The sequence below is a fragment of the Leucoraja erinacea genome, chromosome 7 (genome assembly GCF_028641065.1).
Source record: "Leucoraja erinacea ecotype New England chromosome 7, Leri_hhj_1, whole genome shotgun sequence".
Taxonomy (NCBI): Eukaryota; Metazoa; Chordata; class Chondrichthyes; order Rajiformes; family Rajidae; genus Leucoraja; species Leucoraja erinaceus.
Genome location: NC_073383.1, coordinates 77,345,459 through 77,370,153, shown reverse-complemented (window position 1 = coordinate 77,370,153; position 24,695 = coordinate 77,345,459). Strand labels below are relative to the sequence as shown.

General features: G+C 48.5%; 1 protein-coding gene and 1 long non-coding RNA gene across 3 annotated transcripts in view; both read left to right on the top strand.

Moving 5' to 3' along the window:
- The window catches only part of adcy5 (adenylate cyclase 5), a 255,344-nt gene that overhangs the window by 18,230 nt on the left and 212,419 nt on the right, over positions 1-24,695 (top strand). The window lies entirely within an intron of this gene.
- LOC129699123 (uncharacterized) lies at positions 9,984-24,561 on the top strand. Its single transcript, XR_008723788.1, has 3 exons — positions 9,984-10,357; positions 10,475-10,706; positions 24,512-24,561. It is a non-coding gene; the product is annotated as an uncharacterized LOC129699123 (long non-coding RNA).

The following is a 24,695-nucleotide window of genomic DNA, read 5'->3' as shown; positions in this document are numbered from 1 at the left end:
TGATCTAGCTCTTTCCCCCCCCCCCCTCAGCCCCATTCTCCGGCCAAGGTACATGGAGAGGACAGGTTTGGAGGGGTGTGGACCAAACGCAGGCAGGTGGGACTAGTGTAGCTGGGAGTCTGTTGGCCAGTGTGGGCAAGTTGGGTCTGTTTCCACGCTGTATCACTCTATGACTCTTATCGAGGGTCTACTGTACATTATACTTGTATTAAAAAAAAAATCAGCACAGTAACGTGGATGAGGAACTGAGCTGGAGAGGAGAACGTTGATAAGGAACCGATGATTGGAGGTAAGAGAGATGATGGGGTTTCTACTGGTGACTTTTTCTTACCTCACTCGAATTTTAGAATCTGAAATGGCATCTAAGTATTAGCATGTCCCTCTTGTCTGTGCTAGAGTGAAACGCACCGTTATGTGAACTAATTATGCGACTTCTTTGCATTGTGGTTGTACACTTGAAGTAGAGTCAAAGTTCAGTCAACGTGTGTTCTTGTACATGTATGTTTAGAGGATGTGCTGTTCTTTTAAAAATTCTGTCCTGGTTTCTAACACGCAACATGTGGTAAAATATGTTAACTGTTCCTAGTTTTCTTGGTCCTGGTTTTCAAGTCATCTTGCTCCTTAACTCAAGATATGCTGCCGATTTTGTTGTGTTCTCATTTCCTATCCACAGGGCAGATATCTCGAACCGAGAGGTTTTTTGATTTTTACACCACAGGTTTTTTTGTTCAGCGATCTGACATCTATATTAGTCGAGAGAACCCAAAGTTCCCCACCTTCATCTCCCCTGCCTATCCAAGCAACATCCCAACTAAGATGTCCTCTCGACCATTTAAATGGAGCTCCAGGACTGGGAGGACCACATTGCCCGGGACATCAATGACTCAAGAAGACTTTTCGTTAAATGGGTGACGTGCCAAGAACACCTTGCTCTTTTGTTCCTGTCTGTACAATGGGTGGTTCAGGTAAGTGCTACTCTTCTGAACACTCTCCTATGCGTTCCATCTTAAAGATTCTTGCAATTAATATTGAAACAGAGTCTTAGAATCATTTTGTTTGATTAACAACCTCTTTTGAGAAGCAAGGAGAGGGAAGAATTCCATTTCTCCTTACAATGCTTAGTAAAACAGTGATCGCAACTTCTACTGAAGTGTGGATGGCCGTAGGCTCGCTAGGAGCTCATCCGCCCTTTGACAGGTGTTGTTTTTGGTCCTGCTGGGGGTCCACAGCCCCCTCCTCACCTGGCAAACCAGGTGGGGGAGACGGTTTAGTCGCCGAGCTACCATGGAGTAGGTAGCACGGGATTACATGGTACCCATGGCGGAGGGGAACTCCCCGCCCCCCCGACCTGACCTGTACAGCCTTCAACCCAATCCATCCATGCCAACTAAGAGGCCCCCATCTAAATTAGTCCCATTTGGCCCATATCTCTCTAAACCTTTCCCATCCATGTAGCTGTCTTTAGTTTTCTAGCTTAAGGTATACAGCATGGAAACAGGCCCATCGACCCACTGAGTCCACGCCGACCATCGATCACCCGTTCACACTAGTTGTATGTTCACTCCCTACACACCAGGGGGAAATTTACAGAGGCCAATAAACCTACAAACTCGCACGTCTTCGGGATGTGGGAGGAAGCCGGAGCAACCAGGGGAAACCAATGCATTCACAGGAAGAACATGCGAACTCCACACAGACAGCACCCGAGGTTGGGTTCAAACCGGGTCTCTGTCACTGTGACGCACCGCTGTGCCACCCAAATATCTTTTACGTGTTGTTATAGTACCTGCCTCAACTACATGCAATTCGTTCCATGAACCCACCAGCCTCTGCGTGAAAACGTTGCCCAAAGTTCTAATACTGGGTGGTGCAGCGGCAGAGTTACTGCCTTATGGTGTTTACAGCGCCAGAGACCCGGGTTCGATCCTGACTCCAAGTGCTGTCTGTACGGAGTTTGTACGTTCTCCCCGCGGCCGCATGGGCTTTCTCCGAGATCTTCGGTTTCGTCCCACGCTCCAAAGACGTACAGGTTTGTAGGTTAATTAGCTTGAAATGAATATAAATTGTCAGGAGAAGTATTAAAGACAATAGACAATAGGACAATAGACAATAGGTGCAGGAGTAGGTCATTTGGCCCTTCGAGCCAGCACCGCAATAAGGATAGTCTTAGTGTGCAGGGATCGCTGGTCGGTGCAGACTCGGTGGGCCGAAGGGCCTGTTTCTGCGCTGTATCTCTAAACTGGTTGCGATTTGAATCTTTTAGCTGCATTAACAAATCAAATTGAACTATTATTGATTTTACTTCCCCTTCTAACAGTGACTAGAATTATTTTCAATTGCAATTAATCTCAGTAATAGAATTACTTTTTTTTTGTCAGATTCTGGGCCTAGTCCTTGGGAGGCTCATAGTCACAGTTGTGTGCGTGTGTGCACGTGTGTGTGTGTGTGTGTGTGACAGAAAGTAGCTTACTTTGGGAGGGAGCGGGTACTATATCTATGTAGTCGGGCTGTTGCGTGAGCTATACATGTTACACTACACAGTGTTACATAGAAATTGGTGCAGGAGTAGGCCATTCTGCCCATCGAGCCTGCACCGCCATTCAATATGATCATGGTTGATCATCCAACTCAGTGTCCTGTACCTGCCTTCTCTCCATACCCCCTGATCCCTTTAGCCTTAAGGGCCACATCTAACTCCCTCATAAATATAGCCAATGAACTCCTCAACTACCTTCTGTGGCAGAGAGTTCCACAGATTCACCACTCTCTGTGTGAAAAATGTTTTTCTCATCTCGGTCCTAAAAGATTTCCCCCTTATCATTAAAGTGTGACCCCTTGTCCTGGACTTCCCCAACGTCGGGAACAATCTTCCTGCATCTAGCCTGCCCAACCCCTTACGTAGCAGTCACGACACAAGCTTGGACCAATGTCAACTTCAATCCCCCCCCCCCCCCCCCCCCCCCCTGCCCGGAGGAATGAGGACGAAAATTAGCCTTGTTTAGTTTTGTTTAGAGATACAGCATGGAAAGAGGCCCTTCGGCCCACCGAGTCCGCACCGACTAGCGATTCCCCCCACACGCTACCATCATTCTACACACACACGGGACAATTTACAATTTTACCGAAGCCAATTAGCCTACATTCTCACACATCTTTGGAGCGTGGGAGGAAACCGGAGCACCCGGGGAAAGTCTGCACGCGATCACGGGGAGAACGTGCAAACAGCGCCCGTAGTCGGGATCGAATCCGGACCTCTGGTGCCGTGAGGCAGCAACTTTACCGCTGTGCCACCACGCCCCCCCCCCCCCAATGGGTGAAGATAACATTGGCCTTGAACTTCACGGGAGCACAGATAGATAGCAGAGGAGTGACGGGGAGGAAGGCAGGAGAATGGGGTTAGGAGGGAGAGATAGATCAGCCATGATCGAGTGGCGGAGTGGACTTGATGGGCCGAATGGCCGAATTCTGCTCCCACCACTTGTGAATTTATGAACATGTAGCGAGCGGTGGGTGTTACGGCTGCAGCTCATGGCTCTACTTGTGCACAGTCTGGTAAGGGGCAGTGGTGTGTGGAGAGGAGAATTGTTCAGGGTGTTGGAAAACCAGGAGATTTAAAGGCACTGTGACAGCTGGTGAATTTCTGTAATGCCATTTAGCCTTGGGGTTAAATCAATCAATCAATCGGTTTGTACAAAGCCAATGCAATCGTCGGTGGGGGGGGGGAAGGAGAGGCAGAGAGCCACAGCTTGCAATAAACAGGGCGGTCATGTTAATATGATGACACACAGTGCTGGAGGAACTCAGCGAGGTCAGGCAGCATCTCTGGAGAACGTTCCTGTGGTGACGTTTCGGGTCGTGACCCTTCCCCAGACCAATTGTCCTTTAGTTTAGTTTAGAGATACAGCAGGGAAACAGGCCCTTCTGCCCATCGAGTCCATATGTACACACAAGAATCGGGGAGGCACGGTGGTGCAGCGGTAGAGTTGCTGCCTAACGGTGCCAGTCGATCCAGGTTCGATCCTGACTACGGGTGCTGTCTGTATGGAGTTTGCACGTTCTCCCCGTGACCGCGCGGGGCTTCTCCGAGATTTCCGTTTTCACGCCCGCGCTCCAAAGACGTACAGGTTTGTGGGTCTAATTGGCTTGGAATAAGTGTAAATTGTCCCTAAGTGTAGTTGTGTAGGATAGTGTTAATGTGCGGAGGTCGCTGGTCGGTGCAGGCTTGGTGGTCCAAAGAGCCTGTTTTCGCACTGTATCTGTAAAGTAAACAAAACGAAACTAATCACCAGTTCTATCCTACCCACTAGGGACAATTTTGGAAGCCACAACTGCAAGCCTGCACTTCTGTGAGATGTGTGGGAAGAAACCGGAGCACCCGGATGAAACCCACGCGGTCACAGGTTGAACGTGCAAACTCCGTACAGACAGCACCCAAGGTCAGGCTCGAACCCAGGTGTCTCTGGCGCTGTGAGGCAGCAACTCTACCGCTGCGCCACTGTGCAGACAAATAGTCTGTGGTAGGGTCCAAACCTGAAACATCAGGCAGAGGAGATTAGCTTGGCATCATTTTCGGCACAAGTATTGTGGGCCAAAGGGCCTGTACTGTTCTATGTCCTACTGTGCTTTGTTCTAATCCACTGTGCTTCACAGTGTTAAATCCACTGTGGATGGCTTCAGGATGTGTGTGAAGTTCCCGGAGAGAAAGTCGAGGAGATTTTCCAGATTGGTTCCAGGGAAGAAGAATTTTAGCTAGAAGTCAGACAGGAACAAAGATAGACAGAAATGTAATGATGAGGCACTGGTCAGATCGCATTTGGAGAATCGTGAGCTGTTTTGGGCCCCATATCTGAGGAGAGAGGTGCTGGCTCTGGAGAGGGTCCAGAGAAGGTTCAATGAAAATGATCCCAGGAATGATTGGGTTAACATGATGAGTGTTTGACAGCACTGGGCCTGTACTCGCTGGAGTTTAGAAGGAGGGGGCGACCTCATTGAAAAGTACTGAACAGCGAAAGGTCTGGATGGAGTGGATGTGGAGAGGATGTTTCCACTCGCGGGAGAGTCTAGGACCAGAGGGCACATCATCAGAATTAAAGGGCGTACCTTTATAAAGGAGATGAGGAGGATTTTCTTTAGCCAGAGGGTGGTGAATCTGTGGAATTCACTGCCACTGACAGCTGTGGGGGACAATTCATTAGATATTTTTAAAGCGTAGATTGACATGTTCTTGATTAATAAGGGCGTCAAAGGTTATGGGGAGAAGGCAGGAGAATGGGGTGGAGAGGGAAAGATAGATCAGCCATGATTGAGTGGCAGTCGACTCAATGGGCCGAATGGCCAAATTCTGCTCCTTTGCCTCATGAAGAGAACAAAGTCATCATCATAAATAGGAGGATAATTAACTATCCATTTGAAGATAGTTCTGGAACCAAAGTACAGGGGCAAAACATAGAAACATAGTAAATAGGTGCAGGAGTAGGCCATTCGGCCCTTCGAACCTGCACCGCCATTCAATATGATCATGGCTGATCATCCAACTCAGTATCCTGTACCTGCCTTCTCTCCATACCCCCTGATCCCTTTAGCCACAAGGGCCCCATCTAACTCCCTTTTAAATATAGCCAATGAACTGGTCTCGGCTACCATCTGTGGCAGAGAGATCCAGAGATTTGACACTCTCTGTGTGAAAAATGTTTTTCTCATCTCGGTCCTAAAGGATTTCCCCTTTATCTTTAAACTGTGACCCCTTGTCCTGGACTTCCCAACATCGGGAACAATCTTCCTGCATCTAGCCTGTCCAACCCCTTAAGAATTTTGTAAGTTTCGATAAGATCCCCCCTCAATCTTGTAAATTCTAGCGAGTACAAGCCGAGTCTATCCAGTCTTTCGTCATATGAAAGTCCTGACATCCACGGAGGGGTTGTAAACCTGGAGGTAGGCGTGATGTGGAACTTATTTTTTGGCAAGTTGATGGAAGCATTTGATCAAAGTTGAGAAGTAATTGCAGAGCCATCTGATAGTTTAGAGATACAGCGCGGAAATGGGCCCTTCGGCCCACCTAGTCCTCGCCGATCAGCGATCCCCGCAGGTTAACACTACCCTACACACACACACACACACACACACACACACACACACACACACACACACACACACACACACACACACACACACACACACACACACACACACACACACACACACACACACACACACACACACTAGGGACAATTTTTTTTACATTTATACCAAGCCAATTAACCTACAAACCTGGTATGTGGGACCAAACCGAAGATCTCGGAGAAAGCCCACTCGGTCACAGGGGGAACGTACAAACACCGTACAAACAGCGCCCATTAGTCGGGATCGAACCCGGGTCTCTGGCGCTGCAAGCGCGGTAAGGCAGCAACTCTGCCTCCGTGCTGCCCAAAAGAGAAGGAAAATGATCTGCAGAGCACCAGCGGAGAGTGAGTGAATGGGACTGAATGGGTTACTCTATACATTGGGCTGAAAGGTCTGTTTCTCTGCTGTACGACTGCATGCGAGGTAGCTTCTTGCTTCTGCCCTTATTCTCGGACCTGCTTAAAATTAATCAGGAAATCAGCACGGTGGCGCAGCGGTAAAGCTGCTGCCTCACAGCGCAGGAGACCCCTCCCCCCACCGGGTTTGAACCCGACTACGGGTGCTGTCTGCATGGAGTTTGTACGTTCTCTCCGTGACCGCGCTCCAAAGATGTACGGGTTTGTAGGTTAATTGGCTCGGTAAAATTGTACGTTGTCCCTTGTGTGCGTGGGATGGCGTTGGTGTGCGGGGGTCGCTGGTCGGTGGGCCGAAGGGCCTGTTTCCGTGCTGTATCGCTAAGCTAATCAATCATGCTGGAGGCAGGAAACATGGTCCCGATGTTGTGGGAGTCCAGAACCAGGGGCCACAGTTTAAGAATAAGGGGTAAGCCATTTAGAACAGAGACGAGGAAACACTTTTTCTCACAGAGAGTTGTGAGTGTGTGGAATTCTCTGCCTCAGAGGGCAGTGGAGGCCAGTTCTCTGGATGCTTTCAAGAGAGAGTTATATAGGGCTCTTAAAGATAGCGGAGTCAGGGGATATGGGGAGAAGGCAGGAACGGGGTACTGATTGGGGGTGATCAGCCATGATCACATTGAATGGCGGTGTTAGCTTGAAGGGCCGAATGGCCTACTCCTGAATCTGAAGAAGGGTTTCGGCCCGAAACGTTGCCTATTTCCTTCACTCCATAGATGCTGCTGCACCCGCTGAGTTTCTCCAGCATTTTTGTGTACCTTTGATTTTCCAGCATCTGGAATTCCTTCTTAAATACTCCTGCACCTATTGTCTATTGTCTATAAAACCTCCAAACTAAACAAAACTGACTGAAGAAGGGTCTCGACCCAAAATATCACCCGTTCCTTCTCTCCGGAGAGGCTGCCTGTCCCGCTGAGCATTTACCGCCAGCATTTTGCGTCTATTTTCAGTGCAAACCAGTACATTTTTCACATAATAATCATCCGGTCCTGGTGAAACATTAATTCTTTTTCCACGGGCGCTATCTGACCCTGCGTGACTTTGTCAGCTCTGTTTGTTTTAATTTCTCGTGGCCTCAGCCTGCTTTCTCTGGAGAAACAGTGGTGGTTTTTGGAACAGATTGACATTGAGCTAGCAATCGCGTTTCCAGTTCAAGGTCTGGTCGGGAGGAAATGGGAAAATGGTTCTGATGGTGCGGCTGGCAACATGCTTTCACACAGTTGTAGTTAATGCATAACCCCAGGGTCGTATATAACTTGACTGAGCAAACAATACAAAGTGCTGGAGGAACTCAGCAGGCCAGGCAACACCCATGTTTTGGATGACAAAATGCTGGAGTCACTCAGCGGAACAGGCAGCATCTCTGGAGAGAAGGAATGGGTGACGGGTTTCCGATTGAGACCCCTCGGCCTGAGAGTCAGGGAAAGGGAAACGACGGATGTAGAGATACACCGCGGAAACAGGAACCTTCGGCCCACCGAGTCCGCGCCGGCCAGCGATCCCCGCACGCTCATACCATCCAACTCGCACAAGGAGCAGTGTACAATTTTACTGAAGCTGATTAACCTACAAACCTGCACGTGTTTGGGGTGTGGGAGGAAACCGGAGAAAAACCAACGCAGGTCACGGGGAGAACGTACAAACTCCGTACAGACAACACCCACAGGCAGGATCGAACCCGGGTCTCTGGCGTTGTTGTAATGCCCCTGTCCCACTTAGGAAACCTGAACGGAAACCCCTGGAGACTTTGCGCCCCACTCAAGGTTTCCGTGCGGTTCCCGGAGGTTTTTGTCAGTCTCCCTACCTGCTTCCACTACCTGCAACCTCCGGCAACCACCTGCAACCTCCGGGAACCGCACGGAAGCCTAGGGTGGGGCGCAAAGTCTCGAAAGGTTTCCGTTCAGGTTTCCTAAGTGGGACAGGGGCATAAAAGGCAGCAACTCTACCGCTGTGCCACTGTGCAGCCCACGGACATTTCTAAACAGCAAGCAGGGGGATTCATTGGGAGTTGGGTGGGTGACCTGAGGTGGTAGAATTAGTCGAGGAGAGATGAGGAGAATCCATTTGAAACCGAAGGTTAACATGAGTAGGCCATTCGGCCCTTTGAGCCTGTTCTACCGTTCTCCATATCCCTTAATGCCCATAAATCTATTGTTCTCGGGTTCGGACAAGGTCAGTGATTAAAACTACACAGCTCATATAATCAGGTGAAACATTAACTCTTTATCATAGCAGCGTGGCAGCTGTTAGAGCCGCAGCCTCGCTGTGCTGGAGGCCCAGGTTCGGTCCCAACCTTGGGCATTGTCTGTGGGGAGTTTGCTCACTGTCCCTGTGACCAAGTGGGTTTCCTCCGGGTGCTCCGGTTTCCTCCAACATGCAAAAGACGTGCGGGGTTTTTTAGGTTAATTCACCCTCCGTAAATTGCCTCTAAGGAGTGGAGACGGAAGTGGGATAACATCACACTTGTGTGAATGGGTGATCGATGGTCGGTAGTGGGCTTTGGGCCAAAGGGCCTGAAGGTCTGAACTATAGGGAGAGGTTGAGTACGCTGGGATTCATTGGAGTGCAGGAGGATGAGGGGAGGGGGATCTTGCAGAAGTGTATAAAATCATGAGAGGAATAGATCGGGTAGATGCACAGACTCTCTTGCCCAGAGTAGGGGAATCGAGGACCAGAGGACATTGGTTCAAGGTGAAGGGGAAAAGATTTAATAGGAATCTGAAGGGTACCTTTTTCACACAAAGGATGGTGGGTGTATGGAACGAGCTGCCGGAGGAGGTAGTTGAGGCTGGGACTATCCCAACGTTTAAGAAACAGTTAGACAGGACATAGATAGGACAAGTTTAGAGGGATATGGACCAAGCACAGGCAGGTGGGAATAGTGCAGCTGGGACATGTTGGCCGGTGTGGGCAAGTTGGGCCGAAGGGCCTGTTTCCACACTCTATGACTGTGACTATGACCTGTTTAAATGCTGTATCTCTAAACTAAACTAAAACTATTCCACGCGGGGGGGGGGGGGGGGGGGGGGGGGGGGGGGGGGGGGGGGGGGGGGGGGGGGGGGGGGGGGGGGGGGGGGGGGGGGTGGGGGGGGGGGGGGGGGGGGGGGGGGGGGGGGGGGGGGGCATGGTGGGGAAAAATGGTCCATGTGCATGAGGTTAGTATAGAGAGTCATATGGTGTGAAAACAGGCCCTTCGTCCCAACTTGCCCATGCTATCTCACAACATGTGGCCCATATCCCTCAAAAACCCATCATATCCATGTACCTGTCCAAATGTTCCTTAAATGTTGTGATAGTACCTGCCTCAACTACCTGCTCTGGCAGCTCATTCCATACACCTACCACCCTTTGTGTCCAAGCAAGTTCCTATTAAATCTCCCCCCCCCCCCCCCCCCCCCCCGTCCCCCCCGCTCCTTAAAAACCTATGTCCTCTCGTTCTTTATTCCCCTACTCTGGGATAAAGACTCTGTTCATCTACCCTATCTATTCCTGATAGGATTCGTTGGATTGACATCAAGGGTTGACGCTGACATGGTGGGCCGAATGGCCTGTTCCTGTGCTGTGTTGTTCTATCTTCTTTGTTAGCAGGGACTTTGAAAAGGCAGCCAGATGCACACTTGAAGAGAAATGGCTGTGTGGACGGAATGGGACAGTTTGCCAAAGAGCTGCCACAGCCATGATGGGCGGAATGGCCTTCTGCGGTGTCGCTCCAAGACCTCCACCTCTCCAGCCTGCTGTCAGGAATGTTCTGACCCAGTTCCAGCCAGGACTCCCATTGGACCGAGTGGCTTTGCACTCTGCTGGCCCTGTTACCCAACGCTGAGGTCAGTCAGTCACTCCGAACTTTGGTGTATATAATAACCCGTTCTTATCGTCAGGATTGAAACTACCATCGTATTGCTGCAGAAAATAAAATTTCATTCAAATTTAATTTTCCTCAGGGATATTTAGGCTCCGAATCTCGGCTCTAACCAGTCCAGCACAGTCTGAAGAAGGATCTCAACCCATTCCTTCTCTCCAGAGATGCTGCCTGTCCCGCTGAGCTACTCCAGCGTTTTGTGTCTATCTTCAACATCAGAGAGTGTGGCTCTCTGCCAGTTGTGACTGTGGAGGACTCTCGCTAAAAACGCTTACGGAAGGCCGGCTGTAACTGGACAAGATCTAAGGAAGAAGGTAAATATGAGCATTTCTTGCTGGAATGAATGACTGAATAAGTTTATTGGCTAACTATATTCACATACAAGGAATTTGCCTTGGTGCTCCACCCGCAAGTGACAACATGACATACAGTGACAGTTAAGGGGCTATCAAACTCGTGGCAAGCACGTAGAATGTACGTAGTGGGTACGTCGGAGCTCGGGGACGTCTCTTAGCGGTTCGTAACGCTAACGGCGGGTACTCGGGAAATGCGGTAAGCTCGGAAAAACTCGTGAAGATTTTTCAACATGTTGAGAAATGTCCACGAGAGCCCCGAGTACCTACGAACGGCCATTACCGTAATTCTCCGAGTTCGAATCGGGGGGAAACCCGGGAGAACTCTTCAATTAGCTCGTACAGTGGGGCAGCCCCATTAGGAATGACACATAAAACATTAAATATTAATAATAAAACATTATCGATTAAACATGTGAATTAAATAAAATAATAGAGCAAAAGGAGGCTACAGATTTTCGGTTATTGAGTGGAGCTACTACTCATGGGGGGAAAAAGCTGTTTTTATGTCTGGCTGTGGCAGCTTTGACAGTGTGGAGTCGCCTTACAGAGGGTGATTCAAAAGGTTTGGTGCCAGGGTGAGAGGGGTCAGAGATGATGTGATCCGCTCGCTTCCTGGCCCTTGCAGTGTACAGTTCATCAATGGAGGGAATGTTATTGTTGCTGCCAATAACCTTCTCAGCTGATCGACCTATTTTACATATGATGCGTAAATGAAGCACAAATGACGGCCAAGTGGGACAGGCCCTTTACTTGAGTTGGACTTGGTTGTATTTAATCTGATCTGATCTGTTTTGATAGCGTACATAACATGAACAAATTGGGTCGAAGGGCCTGTTTCTGTGCAGCATAACCACTCTATGACTTCAGCATGGAAACTGGCCCTTCGGCCCAACTTGCCCGTGCCGACCAAGATGCCCAATTGAAAATGAATCGGGGTGAACATACGAAAAGAGGAGCTGGAGTAGGCCATTCGGTCCGTCAAGCCTGTCCCACCATTCAATCCAATCATGGCTGTTCCTAAACTATAAAAAGGACTGCAGAGGCCCCTCCTAAACGTCACCCAGTGACAGATTATTTCAAGGTTTTGCCCAGAAAACAATACGTACGTGAACCATTTCACTGAGCTGGACGATTGTGGTCACCCAGACCACAAGATACTCCTGGATACCCATCCAGAGTATCCAGAATGGCACGGTGGTGCATCGGTGTAGTTGCTGCCTCACAGGACCAGGGACTCGGGTTCGATCCTGACCACGGGTGCTGTCTGTATGGAGTTTGTATGTTCTCCCTGTGACCTGCGTGGGTTTTTTTTCCGGGTGCTCTGGTTTCCCCCCATTCTCCAATGACGTACAGGTTTGTAAGCTAATTGGCTTGGTAACATCGTAAAATTAACCCAAGTGTGTGTTGGATAGTGTTAGTGTGCTGGGATCGCTGGGTGGGCCGAAGGGCCTGTTTCCGCTGTGTATATCTAAACTAAACTGCAGATGCAGTACAATAGATACAGCGACGGGGAAGATACAGAATGCAGAATATAGTTCTCTGCATCGTAGAACACCAGTTCCAGAGACAAAGTCCAATGTCCGCAATGGGGTAGAGGACCATTGTTAACATTAGGCTGAAGAGAAGCAGGCAAGAGTTGATGTTACTGATGGTTTTAATAATCGTGCTACAGTATATTACATATCATATTCTGCTTGGGCAGCTTCAACTCAACGTTGTGAAACTGAATTTTGTAACGTTAGATAACTTCCACAAAACAACTATTCTTTCCCTCCATTTACCCTGCCCCCTTCCCTCTCCTGACCCCTGTTTGACCTTGCACCCCTTTCCCCTCCACTATTCATAAACAATTTGCACCTCATCAATCCTCTAGCTTCACAATTTGCAACTCCAATCCTTGTGTGTGTGTGTGTGTGTGTGTGTGTGTGTGTGTGTGTGTGTGTGTGTGTGTCCCTGCCTTCTGTCGAACCATCTGCCTATCAAAACGCCCCATCCCATCCCTCACCTTTGTTCACCTTTGACCTCCTTGACCTGCCATGCTTTGTCCATCCCCCTCCTCCCTTCCAGCTTTCTTTCTCTCTCACCCCCTACAATCCGTCTGAAGAAGGGGCCCGACCCAAAACGTCACCTATCCACGTTCTCCAGGGATGCTGCCTGACCCGATGAGTTACTCCAGCACCCTGTCTCTTTCCTTGGTGAATCGGCATCTGCAGTTCCTTGGTTTTGCTATATTACCACTTCATGTTCATGTCAGAGGAGCAGAATTAGGCCATTCACCCCCCCCCCCGCCCCCCATCAAGTCTACTCCGCCATTCAATCATGGCTGATCTATCTCTCCCTCCTAACCACATTCTCCTGCCTTCTCCCCATAACCCCTGACACCTCTGTGTTCCTTCCTATACATGTTGGCTGCCCCACTGCAAATTCTCCTCAAAGGTTTGCCTGCTCTGAAGAAGTTCTCCTCTACTCAGAATCTGAAGGGTCCCAACCCGACACATCACCTATACCATTTTCTCCAGAGATGCTGCCTGACCCGTTGAGTTACTCCAGCTTTTTGTGTCTATCTTCAGCCCAAAATAAACCACCAGTCTGTGGAATATCGTTCAATTGCGAGTCTTAAGAGAATGGCTGGTGATTGTCCTGAGAATACATTATGTTCTGCATACTTCATTAATTCTGTTTACTGGAATTGGATCAGATTTATTGAAGGCCGTTACATTCTATGTTTGGGGAAACTGTTGCCGGAGTGTGGACTTAAAAAAAAAAAAAAATTATTTCATGGGATAACGTCGCTGATAACAGCACTCACTTTCTGCTGAGTCCAGATTGCCCTTGAGGTTGCCGTGAGTTATATTTAGACTTTGGACTTTAGAGATACTGTGCGGAAATAGGCCCTTCGGCCCACCGAGTTCGTGCCGACCAATGATCGCACCGTACATCAGCACTCGTCTACACACTAGGGACAATTTGACAACATACCAAAACCAATTAACCTGCAAACCTGTAGGTCCTTGGAGTGTGGGGAGGAAACCGGAGCATCTGTGGAAAACCCACGCAGGTCACGGGGAGAACATAGAAACATAGAAACATAGAAAGTAGGTGCGAGAGCAGACCACCAGGTCCATCGAGCCCGCACCGCCATTCGCTCATGGCTGAACACTAAACAGACACACTTACCCACAAACAGTAGACACAAGACACAGAACACAAGACACTACCCTCCCCTTTATACCGCTATCACCCCTCTCCACCCCAAGAACCTCGTGATCTCCTGGGGGAGGCAAAAAAACGGATAAAAACCCAGGTCCAATTCGGGAAAAAAAATCCGGGAAATTCCTCTCCGACCCCAATCTAGGCGATCGACACTTGTCCAGGAGATCACTCAGGTCTTACTATACTAACCATACCTAGGTCCATATCCCTGCCCTCTCCCCGTAGCCCCTTATCCCCTTGGCAGCTAAAAAAACATCTATTTTAGTCTTAAATATATTTAAAGTTTCTGCTTCCACTGCTTCCTGGGGCAGTGAATTCCATAAATTAACCACCCTCTGGGTGAAGAAGTTCTTCCTCATCTCAGTTTTAAAAGAGCCCCCCCTTATTCTGCAACTATGTCCCCTAGTTCTAGTTTCCCCGATCATTGGGAACATCCTCGGTGCATCCACCCGATCAAGGCCCCTCACGATCTTATATGTTTCAATGAGATCGCCTCTCATTCTTCTAAACTCCAAAGAGTAGAGTTCCAGCCTACTTAACCTTTCCTCATATGTCAATCCCCTCATTGCAGGAATTAATCTTGTAAACCTTCGCTGCACTGCCTCCAGGGCTAGTACATCCTTTCTTAAGTATGGACCCCAGAACTGTACACAGTATTCAAATGTGGTCTCACTAATACTGTGTACAGCTGCAGCAAGACCTCCGTGTTTTTATACTCAATCCCCCTAGCAATAAAGGCCAAAACTCCATTGGCCTTCCTGATTGCTTGCTGCACCTGCATACTAACTTTCAGTGATTCATGTACTAATACCCCTAGATCCCTTTGCGTTGCATTACAACGCAGCTCCTCCTCATTTAGAAAATAACTTGCCCTATCATTTTTTTTCCCAAAGTGAATGACTTCACATTTATTAGTATTAAATTTCATCTGCCAAGTTGTTGCCCACTCACCTAGCTTATCTATATCCTTTTGCAGACTCTTCCTATCCTCCTCATCCCCTACTTTTCCTCCCATTTTTGTATCGTCCGCAAATTTTGATATATTACACTTGGTTCCCTCCTCCAAATCATTTATATAAATTGTGAACAACTGGGGTCCCAGCACCGACCCTTGCGGAACCCCGCTAGTTACCGGTTGCCATCCCGAGTATGAACCATTTAACCCCACTCTCTGCTTCCTATTTGTTAGCCAATCCTCTACCCATGCTAATATATTACCCCCAATCCCATAATTTTTTATTTTTAGCAATAGTCTCTTATGTGGCACCTTGTCAAAAGCCTTTTGGAAGTCCAAGTATACCACATCCACCGGTTCCCCTTTATCCACCCGGGTTGTTACTTCCTCAAAGAATTCGAGCAGATTCGTTAAACAGGACTTCCCCTTCACAAAACCATGCTGGTTCTGTCCGATGAAGTCATGTTTATCCAAGTGCCCCGTTAGTGTTTCTTTAATAATTGTCTCTAACATTTTACCCACCACCGATGTTAGACTAACCGGTCTATAGTTACCCGCCTTCTGTTTACTTCCTTTTTTAAATATAGGTGTTACATTGGCCATTTTCCAATCCACTGGGACCGTTCCTGCCTCCAGGGAGTTTTGGAAAATTATCACCAATGCATCCACAATCCCCACCGCTATCTCCCTCAAGACCCTTGGATGTAATCCATCAGGCCCAGGGGATTTATCCTCCTTCAGTCTCATTAATTTCCCTAATACCACCTCCTTGGTGATCTTAATAGTATTTAGCTCCTCCATTCCTACCGCCCCCTGTTTATCCAGCGTTGGAATATTTTTTGTGTCTTCTATGGTGAAGACTGATACAAAATACTCGTTTAATGCCTTTGCCATTTCCATGTTCCCCACCAACAACTCTCCAGTCTCACCCTCCAATGGACCAACGTTCACCTTAGCCACCCTTTTTCTTTTTATATAGCTATAAAAACTCTTACTATTAGTTTTTATGTTGTTCGCTAAATTCCTTTCATAGTCTATTTTCCCCGTCTTAATTAATCTCTTAGTTATTTTTTGCTGACCTTTAAATGCTTCCCAATCCTCTACCCTCCCACTATCTCTGGCTACCTTATATGCCCTTGCCTTCAGCCGAATACTATCCTTTATAGTTTTACTGAGCCATGGCTGACTGTTCTTACCCTTACCCCTTTTTTTCTTCAGAGGAATAAATTTTTCTTGAAGGTTATACAGTATACCCTTAAACGTACACCACTGCTCATGTACCGTCTTATTCTTGAGTCTGCTATCCCAGTCAACTTTGATCAGCTCAGTCCTCATACCTTCATAATCCCCCTTATTTAGACTAAGCACCCTAGCCTGAGTTTCAACCTGCTCCCCTTCTATTTGAATATGGAATTCAACCATATTGTGGTCACTTGTTCCCAACGAGTCCCTAACTATGACATTTTAAATTAATCCTGCTTCATTACACAGGACCAGATCCAAGATTGCCTACCCCCTTGTCGGTTCTGTGACATACTGTTCTAGGAACCCGTCTCTAATACATTCTATAAACTCTTCCTCTAGTCTACCATGCCCAGTTTGGTTTGCCCAATTAATATGACAATTGAAGTCCCCCACGTGCAAACTCCGTACAAACAGCACCGTAGTTGGGATCAAACCCGGGTCTCCGGCGTTGTAAGGCAGCAGCTCTACCGCTGCGCCACCGTGCTGTCCCGAAACATTAAAGGCTGTGTTGTATGAGGAAGTGCACAAGATAGATCGGCTGTGATCGAATGGCGGGGTAGACTCAGTGGGCCGAATGGCCTAATTCTGCTCCTATGTATTATGAATTTATCAAGATCCCAGTCTCTGACATGCTGCTGTGACTATAACTGTATCAGAATCATAGTGTGGAAACTGGCTCTTTGGCCCAACTTGCCCACACTGAACATAATGCCCCATCTACCCTAGCCCCACCTGCCTAGATTGGGCTCAAATCCCTCTAAACCTGCCCTATCCGTGTACCTGTCCATAGGTTGTCTAAATAGAAACATAGAATCATAGAAAATAGGTGCAGGAGTAGGCCATTCGGCCCTTCGAGTCTGCACCGCCATTCAATATGATCATGGCTGATCAACCATCTCAGTATCCTGTACCTGCCTTCTCTCCATACCCCCTGATCCCTTTAGCCACACGGGCCACATCTAACTCCCTCTTAAATATGAACTGGCCTCAACTACCTTATGTGGCAGAGAATTCCACAGATTCACCACTCTCTGTGTGAATTTTTTTTTTTCTCATCTCGGTCCTTAAACTGTGATCCCGTGTTCTGGACTTCCCCAACATCGGGAACAATCTTCCTGCATCTTAGCTGTCCAACCCCTTAAGAATTTAGTAAGTTTCTATAAGACCCCCCCTCAATCTTGCGAATTCTAGCGTGTCCAAGCCGAGTCTATCCAGTCTTTCTTCATATGGAAGTCCTGCCATCCCAGGAATCAGTCTGGTGAACCTTCTCTGTACTCCCTCTATGGCAAGAATGTCTTTCCTCAGAAATGTTTTGATAGTATCTGCCTCAACGACCTCCTCGGGCAGCTCGTTCCACACACCCACTCCCATTGTGTAAAAAAAAAAAATAAATAAATGTTGCCCTCGGATTCCTATTCAATCTTTTCCCCCTTCACCTTAAAACCGTGTCCGCCTGTCCTCGATTCCAGGGTCACTGCTCAGACGTAAGCTGAGAATGTTGATGGTGATGGAAATCTTGTGATTGTCGGCAGGAGGTGATTACATTTTGTTTTCCTGGAGGTGCTCATTGTTTGGCACTTGTGATGTGCAAACATTAAATTTCCATTGATTGACCCGACTGTAAATGCTCATAGATTCGTAGAGTCATTCAAGGTAAAAACTAATGGTTGCCTGAACGTAGCTGTTCCTAAAGCTGGTGTCGTGGGACTTGGTGAGACCACACCTGGAGTATTGCGTGCAGTTTTGGTCTCCCAATCTGAGGAAAGACATTCTTGCCATAGAGGGAGTACAGAGATGGTTCACCAGACTGATTCCTGGGATGGCAGGACTTCCATATGAAGAAAGACTGGATAGACTCGGCTTGGACACGCTAGAATTCGCAAGATTGAGGGGGGGTCTTATAGAAACTTACAAAATTCTTAAGGGGTTGGACAGGCTAGATGCAGGAAGATTATTCCCGATGTTGGGAAAGCCCAGAACTAGGGGTCTTAAGGATAAGAGGGAAGTCTTTTAGGACCGAGATGAGAAAATCATTTTTTACACAGAGAGTGATGAATCTGTGGAATTCTCTGCCACAGAAGGTAGTCGAGGCCAGTTCATTGGCTATATTTAAGAGGGAGTTAAATGTGGCCCTTGTGGCTAAAGGGATCAGGGGGTATGGAGAGAAGGCAGGTACAGGATACTGAGTTGGATGATCAGCCATGATCATATTGAATGGCGGTGCAGGCTCGAAGGGCCGAATGGCCTACTCCTGCACCTATTTTCTATGTTTCTATGAGGCTTCTGTACCTCCTGCTCGGCGGTAGCAGTGAGAAGAGCATGTGATGAGTGTTTGATTGCTCTAGGCCTGCAGTCGCTGGAGTTCAGAAGGATGAGGGGGGGGAAATCTCATAGAAACTTACCGAATAGTGAAAGACCTGGATAGAGTGGATGTGGAGAGGATGTTTCACCTAGCGGGAGAGTCCAGGACCAGAGGGCACAACCTCAAATGAGAAGAGCGTGCTTTTGAAATGGAAGGTAGACAAAAGTGCTGGAGAAACTCAGCGCCTATGGAGCGAAGGAAATAGGCAACGTTTCGGGCCGAAACTCTTCTTCAGACTACGGGTGATGTAGGCCTTTAGAATGCAGATGATTTTTTTAGCCAGTGGGTGGTGAATCTGTGGAATTCATTTCCACAGACGGCTACGGAGGCCAAGTCTTTGGGTATTTTTCAAGCTGAGATTTTGACAGGTATTTAATTAGCGGGAAGTTAGTCGAAAGTTATGGGGGGAAGGCAGGAGAATGGGGTTAAAGATGGAAAGATAGATTGGCCATGATTAGATGGCGGAGTAGGCTCGATGGGCTGAATGGCCTAAATCCGCACCGGATGAGAGAGCCTGGATGGTGGGGGTCGTTGATGATAGATGCCAGCTCCTTGAGGCAGCGCCTGGTGTAGATGCTTTCGATGGAGGGGAGGGGCGGCAACGGACCGGGCTGAGTTCGCCACTCTCTGCATCCTCTTGCGTTCCTGTGTGTTGGAATTGCCGCACCGGGTGACGATGCAACCAGCGGTTTCTACAGTACAGCTGTAGACGTTTGTTGGTGTATTTAGGGCGTAGCGGTAGAGTTGCTGCCTTACAGCGAATGCAGCAGTGGAGAGCCGGGTTCGGTCCCGGCTACGGGTCCCGTCTGTACGGAGTTTGTACGTTCTCCCCGTGACCTGCGTGGGTTTTCTCAGAGATCATTGGTTTCCTCCCATGCTCCAAAGACGTACAGGTTTTTTAGGTTAATTGGCTTGGTTTATGTTAAAAAATTGTCCCTAGTGGGTGTAGGATAGTGTTAATGTGTGGGGATCGCTGGTCGGAGCGGACCCGGTGGGCCGAAGGGCCTGTTTCCGCGCTGTATCGATAAAACTTAAAAACTAAAAAAATATTTGGTGACATTTTTATTAGTTTAGAGATACAGGGGGGGGGGAAGCAGGCCCTTCGGCCCACCGAGTCCGTACTGACCAGTGATCGCCCCGCGCATTAACACTCTCCTACACACACACACTGGGGACAATTTACACACACACCTAAGCCAATTAACCTACATGCCAGTACATCTTTGGAGTGTGGGGAAACCGAAGATCTCGGCAAAAACCCACAGCCGATCACGGGGAGAGCGTGCAAACTCCATACAGACAAGCGCCTGTCTTCATTAGTGGGGGCTGCATTGCGACCAGCCGCGCACCTGGTTGCCACGGTTACAGGATCGTTCGAGAGAGAGAGAGGAAGAGGGGCGAGAAGTTCAGTTTAGCTCAAAGACACGAAATGCTGGAATAAACTCAGCGGGACAGGCCGCATCTCTGGAGAGAAGGAGTGGGTGACGTTTTCGGGTCGAGACCCTTCGTCTTTAGTTTAGAGATACAGCGCAGAAACAGGCCCTTCAGCCCACCGAGTCTGCGCCGACCAGCGATCCCCACACACTAACACTACCCTACACACACTGGGGTCCATTTTACATTCATGCCAAGCCAATTAACCTACAAACCTGCCCGTCTTTGGAGTGTGGGAGGAAACTGGAGAACTCGGAGAAAAGAGATCACAGGGAGAACGTACAAACTCCATACAAACAAGCACCCGTAGTCTGGATCGAACCCGGGTCTGGCGCTGCAAGCGCTTTAAGGCAGCAACTCTACCGTGGCCCACCCAGACATGTCGAATCTCTTCAAACTTCTGGGACAGTGGAGGCATTCGTGAGCGGAGACATTGGAGAGAGTTTCCAAGTCTTTGGAGGTCAGGATCTATTTTAGTTTAGTTCATTGGCAAGTTTACTGAAGTACAGTGAAATGCTTTTCGTTGTGTGCTATCCAGTCAGTGGAAAGACTATACGTGATTGCAATCAAGGTGTCCACACTGCACAGATACAGAATAAAGTGTGTAACATTTACTGCAAGATAATGTCCGATTACAGATAGTTCAGTCTCCAATGATGTGGATGGGAGGTCAGCTCCACACTCTAGTTCAGTTGCCTGATAACAGCTGGGAGGAAACTGTCCCTGAATCTGGAGGTGATTAAAAAGGAACTGCAGTTGCTGGAAAATCGAAGGTAGACAAAAATGCTGGAGAAACTCAGCGGGTGAGGCAGCATCTATGGAGCGAAGGAAATAGGCAACGTTTCAGGTCGAGACCCTTCTTCAGACTGATGGGGGGGGGGGGGGGGAAGAATAAAGGAAGAAGCGGAGACAGTAGACTGTGGGAGAGCTGGGAAGGGGAGGAGGAGTTTTCACACTTCTGTACCTCTTGCCTGATGGGAGAGGGGAGAAGAGGGAGTGAGCGGGGTGAGAATGGTCCTTGATTATGCTGGTGGCCTTGCCGAGGCAGCACGAGGTGTAGATGGAGTCGATGGAAGGGAGGTTGGTTTACGTGATGGTCCGGGTTGCGTCCACAACTCTCGGTGATTTTGTGCCTTTTTTCCCCAACCCATGCTTTGATGCATCCCGATAAAATGCTTCCGAAGGCGCATCTGTAGAAGTTGGTGAGAGTTGTTGGGGACACACCAAACTTTCTAAGCTTTCTTAGGAAGTTTAATTTAGAGATACAGAGCGGAAACAGGCCCTTCGGCCCACCGTGTCCGCACCGACCAGCGATCCCTGCACATTAACACTATCCTACACATATTAAGGACAAATTACACTTACACCAAGCCAATTCACCTACACACCTGTGTGTAAGAAAGAACTGCAGATGCTGGTTTAAATCGAAGGTAGACACAAAACGCTGGAGGAACTCAGCGGGTGAGGCCACAAACTGAGTGTGGGAGGAAACCGAAGATCTCGGAGAAAACCCACACGCTCGCGGGGTGAATGTAGAAAACTCTATACAGATAGCACCCGCAGTAAGGATCGGACCATGCTCCAAAGGTCCCTGACGCTATAAGGCAGTAGCTCTTGCCCTAGCGGCATTGGTGTGTTGAGCTCGGTTGAGACGGGGCCTGGGCCTTCTGGTCAGCTTTGGCTGGGTGCCCAAGGACCATAGCATTGCTTTTGTCCATTGCCAACCCCAGGGGAGGTATTCCCGTCACTTTTCTGACAGGTTGAGATCGGTACATGGATACGCAAAGTCCCTCTGCATTGAAGAAATAAATTAATGGCTTCATGAACTGATTTCAATAAAGTACACTTTGTGCTTTGCACATACTTCATCCATTTAATCGGGCAGTTTCTACCCCCCACCATCATCTACCCCCCACCACAACTAACCCCCGAGGCCCTGCATAAATCAGCCCCGGCGGTCTAGTACCAGTGGAATTAATCCGCTCGAAGGAAGGGGCTAGTCTCTGCTTTCAGACAGGATAACTTTGTTTACAGCTCAGTAACTTGGGCAGACATTCATCTCGCTGAAGCTGCTTTTTGAGTACTTTCTGACAGCTCATAGAGTTATACAGCGTGGAAACAGGCCCTTCAGCCCATCTTGTCCACGCCAACCAACATGTCCCATCCACGCATGTCCCACCTTCCCTGTGTTTGGCCCATATCTCTCTAAACCGATATTCCCGATGTTGGGGAAGTCCAGAACAAGGGGTCACAGTTTAAGGAAAAGGGGGAAATAATTTAGGACCGAGATGAGGAAAACATTTTTCACACAGGGAGTGGTGAATCTCTGGAATACTCTGCCACAGAAGGTAGTTGAGGCCAGTTCATTGGCTATATTTAAGAGGGAGTTAGATGTGGCCATCGTGGCTAAAGGGATCAGGGGGTATGGAGAAAAGGCAAGTACAGGATACTGAGTTGGATGATCAGCCATGATCATATTGAATGGCGGTGCAGGCTCGAAGGGCCGAATGGCCTACTCCTGCACCTATTTTCTATGTTTCTATGTAAAAACCTGTCCTATCCACGTGCCTGTCCAAAGGTTTCTCAAACATTGCCATAATACCTGCCTAAGAAACATTTAAACAGGTACATGGAATGGACAGGTTTAGAGGGATGGTGCTTCTGCTCTTTAAACTTTTATCCTGTCTAAAGTCCTTGTGAGTGCTGGTGCAGGATTTTCCTAAAAAGTTGATTTTGCAAGTCGAATCTGTCATAAGGAAGGCAAATGCAATGCTAGCATTTATTACAAGAGGGCTAGAATACAAAAACAGGGATGTGATGCCAAGGCTCTATAAGGCACTGGTGAGGCCACATTTGGAGTATTGTAAGCAATTTTGGGCACCATATCCGAGGAAGGTTGTGCTGGCTCAGGAGAGGGCCCTGAGGAGATTTACAAGAATGATCCCAGCAATGAGTAGGGATGAGCGTTTGACGGCACTGGGTCTGTACTCGCTAGAGTTCAGAAAGATGGGGGGGGGGGGGGGCCTCATTGAAACTTACCGAATAGTGAAAGGTTTGGACAGTGTGGTTGTGGAGAGGATGTTTCCACTAGTGGGAGAGTCAAGGCTTAGAGGTCACAGCTTCAGAATTAAAGGACGTTCCTTCAGGAAGGAGATGAGGAAGAATTTCTTCAGCCAGAGGTTGGCGAATCTGTGGAATTTGTTGCCACTGAAGGCTCCGGAGGCCAAGTCAATGGATATTTTAAGGCAGAGATAGATAGACTCTTGATTAGTACGGGTGTCAGGGGTCATGGGGAGAAGGCAGGAGAATGGGGGTATGAGGGAGAGATGGATCAGCCATGATTGAATCGTGGAGTCGATTTGACAGCCCAGTGTACTGTCCAGGTACACTACAAGGTACTTGTACTCCACGGTAAACTGCACATCCACACCTTTGATGAAGACAGGGGACAGCGGTGTTCCTCTCCTCCTAAAGTGACTGGACGATGCGGCCAGAGGCGACGGCTACAACAGGCCTTTATGGTCAGCTGCTGCCGTGACCTTGAAAATGATGCTCACCAACTCGACCATCCCATCAACAAGAGAGTAGCCCTGATCTACCATCTGCCTCATTGGAGTCCCTCAGACTATTTCTAATTGGACTTTACTGGACCTCACGCTGCCTCGGCAAGGCCAGCAGCACAATCAAGGACATGTCACACCCCGGCCACTCACTCTTCTCCCCTCTCCCATCAGGCAAGAGGTACAGAAGTGTGAAAACGCCCACCTCCCGATTCAGGGACCATTTCTTCCCAGCTGCTGTCAGGCAACTGAATCATCCTACCACCAGCTATAGAGCGGTCCTGAACTACTATCTACCTCATTGGAGACCCTTGGGCTATCTCTATCTTTAATCGGGCTTCATCTTGCACTAAACGTTATTCCCTTTATCATGTGGACGGCTCGATTGTAATCATGTATACACGATCGGTACACGTGGCAATAAACTAAACTGAATTAAACTAGCCTCTTGCATATGCACTCTGTGGGCTGTTTCAATACATTCTGTTCTTAATTGGGGATTGTACTTAAAGGGCTTGTCCAACTTGGGCGTAATTTACGCATCACGGTGCACGAAGCGCGCGTTATGCCGCGAATGGTGACATAGGCAGTGGCGTACGGTCGTGCCGCAGGATTTTATGTACAAAATCTTTGCGCGCCATCTGCTCGACGTGCAAATTACGCCCAAGTGGGACAGGCCCTTAAGGCAATAATCTTCCTGATCTGTGGGCAAAAAGCGAACATCTTTGTACCTTGGTACAAGTAGTTTGTACAACTTGATACAACTTGAAAGCGATTGACGACACTGGGCCTGTACTCGCTGGAGTTTAGAAGGATGAGGGGGGATCCTCATTGAAACTTACCAAATAGTGAAAGGCCTGGATGGAGCGGGATCTAGTAGGAGAGTCTAGGACCAGAGGCCGTAGCCTCAGAATAAAAGGGAGGTACCACGAGCAGGAAAGAACCATTGAACCGTTGATTGCGTCGACATTAATGTTGTCGTTTTCCACGGCAGGTCCTTGGAGCAGTGAGGCTGGAACATGGATGGAGAGAGGGTCTTTCGCCCCAGCCATCGACCGACGACTGAAGAGGCTTTGCCACAGTGAGTTTGCTCTTCATACGTGTTTTTCAACGGACGCTTGAATAAGTCGCGCGGCTGTGGGAGTGAGAACCGCTGCATTCTGTTGCGGGTTCAGGCC